We start from the raw sequence: 6,804 nt of genomic DNA, 5'->3' as shown, positions 1-6,804 counted from the left end.
TCTGTCAGAAACCTTTGCCCCTCCCTTCATAAGTACATAAGAATGGCCATACTGGGTCAGACCAAAGGTCCAGCCAACCCTGCATCCTATCTGCCAACAGTGGCCAATGCCAGGTGCCCCAGAGGGACTGAACAGGTAATGATCAAGTGATTTCTCTCCTACCATCCATCTCCACCCTCTAACAAACAGAGGCTAGGGACACCATTCCTTACCCATCCTGGCTAATAGCCATTCATGGACTTAACCTCCATTCATTTATCTGCAAAAAGAAAGAGGAGTACTTGTGGCACCTTAGAGACTAACAAATTTATTTGAGCATAAGCTTTGCTGGGCTAAAACCCACTTCATCGGATGCATGCAGTGGAAATACAGCAGGAAGATATATATATATACAGAGAACATGAAAAAAAATGGGTGTTGCCATACACACTATAACGAGAGCGAGCAGTTAAGGTGAGCTATTATCAGCAGGAGAAAAAAACCTTTTGTAGTGATAATCAGGACGGCACATTTCCAACAGTTGACAAGAAGGTGTGAGTAACAGTAGGGGGACAAATAAACAAGAGGAAATAGTTTGACTTTGTGTAATGACCCATCCACTCCCAGTCTTTATTCAAGCCTAATTTAATGGTGTCCACTTTGCAAATTAATTCCACTTCAGCAGTCTCTCATGAGAGTCTGTTTTTGAAGGTTATTTGTTGTAATATTGCGACTTTTAGGTCTGTAAATGCGTGACCAGGAGATTGAAGTGTTCTCCGACTGGTTTTTGAATGTTATAATTCTTGACGTGTTTTGTGTCCATTTATTGTTTTACGTAGAGACTGTCTGGTTTGGCCAATATACATGGTGGAGGGGCATTGCTGGCACATAATAACATATATCACATTGGTAGATGTGCAGGTGAACGAGCCTCTGATAGTGTGGCTGATGTGATTAGGTCCTATGATGGTGTCCCCTGAATAGATATGAGGACAGAGTTGGCAATGGGCTTTGTTGCAAGGATAGGTTCCTGGGTTAGTGTTTCTGCTGTTTGGTTGCTGGTAAGTATTTGCTTCAGGTTGGGGGGCTGTCTGTAAGCAAGGACAGGCCTGTGTCCCAAGATCTGTGAGAGTGAGGCATTGTCCTTCAGGATAGGTTGTAGATGCGCTGGAGAGGTTTTTGTTGGGGGGCTGAAGGTGACGGCTAGTGGGGTTCTGTTACTTTCTTTGTTGGGCCTGTCCTGTAGTAGGTGACTTCTGGGTACTCTTCTGGCTCTGTCAATCTGTTTCTTCACTTCAGCAGGTGGGTAGTGTACTTGTAAGAATGCTCGATAGAGATCTTGTAGGTGTTTGTCTCTTTCTGAGGGGTTGGAGCATATGTAGTTGTATTTTAGAGCTTGGCTGTAGACAATGGATTGTGTGATGTGGTCTGGATGAAAGCTGGAGGCATGTAGGTAAGCATAGCAGTCAATATGTTTCTGGTATAGGGTGGTGTTTATGTGACCATCGCTTATTAGCACAGTAGTGTCCAGGAAGTGGATCTCTTGTGTGGAGTGGTCCAGGTTTATGTTGATGGTGGGATGGAAATTGTGGAAATCATGGTGGAATTCCTCAAGGGTTTTCTTTTCCATGGGTCCAGATGATGAAGATGTCATCAGTGTAGGGCAAGTAGAGTAGGGGCATTAGGGAATGAGAGCTGAGGAAGCGTTGTTCTAAGTCAGCCATAAAAATGTTGGCATACTGTGGGGCCATGCGGGTACCCATAGCAGTGCCGCTGACTTGAAGGTATACATTGTCCCCAAATCTGGAATAGTTGTGGGTGAGGACAAAGTCACAAAGTTCAGCCACCAGGTTTGCCGTGACATTATCAGGGATACTGTTCCTGATGGCTTGTAGTCCATCTTTGTGTGGAACGTTGGTGTAGAGGCCTTCCACATCCATAGTGGCCAGGATGGTGTTTTCTGGAAGATCACCAATGGATTGTAGTTTCCTCAGGAAGTCAGTGGTGTCTCGAAGATAGCTGGGAGTGCTGGTAGTGTAGGGCCTGAGGAGGGAGTCTACACAGCCAGACAATCCTGCTGTCAGGGTGCCATTGCCTGAGATGATGGGGCATCCAGGATTTCCAGGTTTATGGATCTTGGATAGCAGATAGAATACCCCTGCTGCTTTTTTGGCCTGCTGCTTCTCTGTCTGGGAGGTTTTTGTCAGCCCTGGCACACAAAAAGGGCATCATTGCGAGCGCCCATGAAGGCAAGATGAATTTTTGCCTGCCTTGCTCAGCTTGACTTGCTTCCTCACCCCATTCCTGCCTTAGATCCTGGGTCGCCTGGTGGCTGAAGATGGTCCATTGTCTCGAGCGGTGCCAGAGCCTGACACAGTGCCCCAGGAAGCCTTTGCTCTGCACATGCCGGCCGGGCACATTTGCAAATACTTTAAAGCTCCTGTCAGTAAGTTCTGGGGACAGTTGCTCACCTTCAGAGGAAGCTCCCTAAAATTGGCCTGTCTCACCCAGTGCTACATTGACCTCTGTTCAGACTGAGCCGAAAAGGGGGGTGGGGCTCGCTGCTGTGGCTGCCACTGCTGTGAGGGTGGCCACTGTTGCGGATGAAGCCATCCTGGAAGCACCTTCCACCTAGCCACCCACTGAAAATCCTGTAGGATGTAAGGTGTGAATAGAAGAACACGGGGGGGTGGGGGGGAGGCCTTCCTAATCTCCTCCCCCTTCCGCCACTATCGGCCATCCCATATCCGGTGCTGCACCCAGTGGGGTAAAAAAAAATACGGCCATATCGGAAGAGTCAGTTGGGTTCTTTATGGTTGTCCCATCATTCCCCTCGGGCCTGACCTGCCCTCCAGCTCAGCCACCCACTGAAAATTGAAAAACAAAAAAGTAGAGCCGTACAAGGCTTCAAAGCCCACCAGGCCCAACCACCATTTCTAATACAGCAGAAAAGCCGCACTTCTCCTGACTAGGTAGGGACATCCTATGGCCCCACAAGAAGTGGAAGGCCATCGTGTTCGGTCTCAGCAGCATTCGTGGAGCAGGGGGAAACACATGGCTGAGGTTAATGACAAGGTCCCCTTACGCCACCGGCTGAGCCATTCCTCGCAGGCCAGCAACCATTTCTCCCAGATCGCGTTCCCCACCTTGTCCCCAACCAAACACTAGAAGGCCCAGCCATCAACCTGCAAACTCTTGCAGCCCTTCTCTTCCGCCCTGACTGATAGGGGGGAGTATTGAGCCTCCCTCCCTTAGGCCCTTCAGCATCCCTGGGGAAAGACAACACCGCCCAAGTGACTTTGGGCCAGTAGGTCAACCAATAGGGCTGCCTCCTAGGCCAGGCTGCAGCCCAGCTTCAGGACTCAGAGGAAATGCAGCTCGCATCCCTACCTACAGGACTCCAGGCACGGCCAGGCTTCTGGATCAAACGTCCCCTCTTGTGCTCAAGTCACAACAGCTAGCGGGTAAAAGACAGGCTTTCATGGCCTTTGAGAGAGCAAGACAGAGCCTTGGAAGACCCAGCAGGGTTTGTGGCACAGGAATTGTCCTCAGATCCCACCGAGACTTCAGCTCAGATTGCAGGATTCAAAGTCCCGAGTGCTGCCCTTACACCATGGGACCAATAGGGAACCCCCAGACCTCTGCTGAGCTCTGGTGTGGATGACCCTGTGGGGGCAGCCCTGCCTTTGCTCACCGAGTTGGCCTGCAGCAGTTTGCTGCAGCTCCCAGAGGCCTTTCTTAAACCAGACTGAGAGGCCAGTGGGCATGTGAGGAAGTTTCCCCTTCAGTCCCAGGCAGTACATGGCCCTTCCTAGTGAAAAGCCAAGTCCTGGGGGAAAAGGTCAAATAACATCTTGGAGAGATGCCTTCTTTCCTTTTGTGGGGAACTGTTCCCTTTTTACCTGACCAGGGACTTGAACCCTGGAACCTCAGATTAAAAGCCTGCTGCTCTACCAACTGAGCTAGTCAGGCTCACATATAAAAGAAGCAAATTTCGTGCAGAAGAGAAACTAGTCATGAAAATAAGGGCAGGAAACTATACAGAAAACCTGCTACTCTCGCTCTCTTAGCAGGCCTAGCCCCAGCCTGCTCCTCCATCCGGCGCCCTGAGGCCTTATTCTTTTTTCAGTTAAATATCAAATCCCTGAGAAAACACAGTTATACAAAGCAAAACGAAATCACAAACAGAAATGTCATTGGATATACAGAAATAAAAAAGGAAAATGCAGTTCCCATCACTTTATCTGTTGGGGCCATTCTTGTATCGAGAGCACCCGCGAAGGTCCCTGTGTGCTTACAAGAAACCTGGAGGAACTCATACCACAGCCTGAACATGCAACTCAACTGCTGCCAGGTGCTGCAGTAAAACCCTTTCCCTGCTGTGACATTGCACTCCATAGGTTTTTATGAAAATATGCGAATGAGTGTGAATATAAAGTGACTGGACTATGCTTCAAGCAAAAGGTCTCTTGTAAAGTATCATTACAAAGCTTATAATCTACTGTGTGTGTTGATCCTATTTGTATGAACCGATCATTCCTGTAGCTGAAACTAGAAATATGAACTATAACTCTGAGGTCCTGTTGTAATGATGCAAAGTGTGGGCCATTAATAGTGGTTTGGACTCTTGATGGCTCCCATTAACCAGGACAATTGACTGGAGATGGCTCTGTCCTGCACCATCTGTGAGTCAGGCCAGAAAGCATGAAGGCTTGGGGGTCTCACAGGACATGTGACCATGTCACCTGGTACAGGAATCCATCTTAAACCTGGGGCTCTTCCTCAGGAGAGAGACAAAGAATTCCTGCCTTGTACCAAAGCTGTATAAGGGGGTGGAACTGTACAAACATGGCTGCAGTCATGAGACATCCCCTAGCTACCACCTGAGCTGGAACACGGACTATACGAGGTGAAAAGATTGGGCCCAGACAAGAAATAAGTCTAGTCTGCAAAAGAAGCTTATTGAAAGATCTCTGAGGGTGAGATTTGATCTGTATTGAGTTTCATACTGTATTAGGCTTGGACTTGCATGTTTTTGTTTTATTTTGCTCTGTGAAAAATACAAGGTCCATAGAGAAGGAAAAGAAAATGCCTTGGAAAAGTCTCTGTGTGTATGTGAGATGGGTGGGAGGGTGTCTAGAAACCACTCTCCTCTAGTTTCTTTTCTCTGATTTCCTGTAGAAAATCTGAAGCAGGGAGCAAAAGCCATTGCCTTCTCTGAGGCTTGAACTCAGGACCTTCAGATTATGAGACTGACACGCTGCCAACTGTGCTAAGAAGGTTTGGAAAAGTTTGAGGCTCAGTGTATATAGGACCCTCCTACAGCAGTGACTGGGGCGGGGAATGAGCCAGAGATCTGCTGGAAGAAGCAGGGAGCTCTGGTGACCAGAGACTTTTCGTGGCAGCTTTCACAGCAGCAAAGAAATCAATTCATGCTGCCAGTGAACAATCTACTGGAATTAATGGCAGCACAGGGGGGATGTTTCCAAGCTATGCACCTACTTCCACATTTTAGAACTTACTCTCCTTTTCCTAGTAGGACACTTTCCAAGCAAATTAAGCAAAACAAGTTGGGGAAACTACACAGGTAATAAAAACCAGTGCTCCAAATAAGGCTTGAATTCATAATCCCAGCAGTAGCCCCCTCTGCGCTAACCAGTTGCAGCAGTGCAGGTGCTTCTCAGGCCTTGGCTACACTTGCAAATTTGCAGCGCTGCAGCAGGGTGTGAAAACACACCCTCTCCAGCGCTGCAAATTGCGGCGCTGCAAAGCGCCAGTGTGGTCAAAGCCCCAGCGCTGGGAGCGCGGCTCCCAGTGCTGTACGTTATTCCCCACAGGGAGGTGGAGTACAGACAGCGCTGGGAGAGCTCTCTCCCAGCGCTGGCGCTTTGACTACACTTAGCGCTTCAAAGCCCTGCCACGGCAGCGCTTTGAAGTGCAAGTGTAGCCAAAGCCTTAGGCAAAGCTGGGAAGCAGGCAGTTATCAGTCTCTGTGATTCATATCTTTGCCTGGTAATTGAAAGGCTGATGCATCAAACCTAACTCAAGATGCGGCTTTTCAGCCATGAGACTCCAGGACATTTTGACAGAAAGAAAATCTCCTCTGTTTTGGTTTAGCCCCATTTGACTCCTTCTGCCCGTCTTCTCCCCCTCCCTCCAGTCTCTTTCCTTCCCCACTGGGGCCGTGAAGAGAGGAGCCCCAGTCAGTCTCTGTCACAGAGTCTCTATCCCATAAAGGGAGGGAGGGGTTGCTCCAAAACATTGATAATGGGAGGGGAGGGGTGGGCATGGTTAGGGGGAGAAAGGATGGAGAATTAACAGTGGGGCCCAGAGAGATTCCCCCAGATTGGGGAGATCCCCTGCTGCCCCCCATCAGCCAGCTGTGGGAAGAACAACTTGGGATTGCTTGGGGAAGCCACCTTTAAAAACACACGTGTAACATGCTAGTTGCATTTTAATAAGACCAAAGCCTCCTCAATCCCAGGGTCACAATCACTGGAATGATTTTGCCTTGATATTTTACCAGCCGCAGACACAAAGCAAGTCAAATTACAGTTTCCGTTCGGAGTCAGTGCACACACAAGAATCCGGAGGCTTTTAATTTCTTAGGTTCTGCTGCCATTTCATTTCTGTCCTGTTCCAAGATTTATCATTGTGCAAAGCAACGTTAGGCCCTTGGGAGTGTCCCCCTCAGTGCTGCCTGCCACCCTTGGGCAATTTAAAAGGGCCTGGGGACCCCCGCCACCACCACAAGCAGCACAAGGGGACTAAGGCAGTTTCCTGCCCGCCCTCACTCCATGTGGCACTCCACTCCCGGAAACGGCT

At 49.0% G+C, this 6,804-nt stretch overlaps 1 non-coding gene across 1 annotated transcript; it reads right to left on the bottom strand.

Annotated features, from left to right (window-relative positions):
- Positions 1–5,188: 5,188 nt before the first annotated feature.
- Positions 5,189–5,261, bottom strand: TRNAM-CAU. Its single transcript has one exon. It is a non-coding gene; the product is annotated as a tRNA-Met (tRNA).
- Between the last annotated feature and the right edge of the window lie 1,543 nt (positions 5,262–6,804).

The sequence above is a fragment of the Mauremys mutica genome, unplaced genomic scaffold, assembly GCF_020497125.1.
Source record: "Mauremys mutica isolate MM-2020 ecotype Southern unplaced genomic scaffold, ASM2049712v1 Super-Scaffold_100101, whole genome shotgun sequence".
Classification (NCBI taxonomy): Eukaryota; Metazoa; Chordata; order Testudines; family Geoemydidae; genus Mauremys; species Mauremys mutica.
The sequence above is the reverse complement of the archived record's forward strand: the minus strand, read 5'-3'. Positions and strand labels throughout refer to the sequence as shown.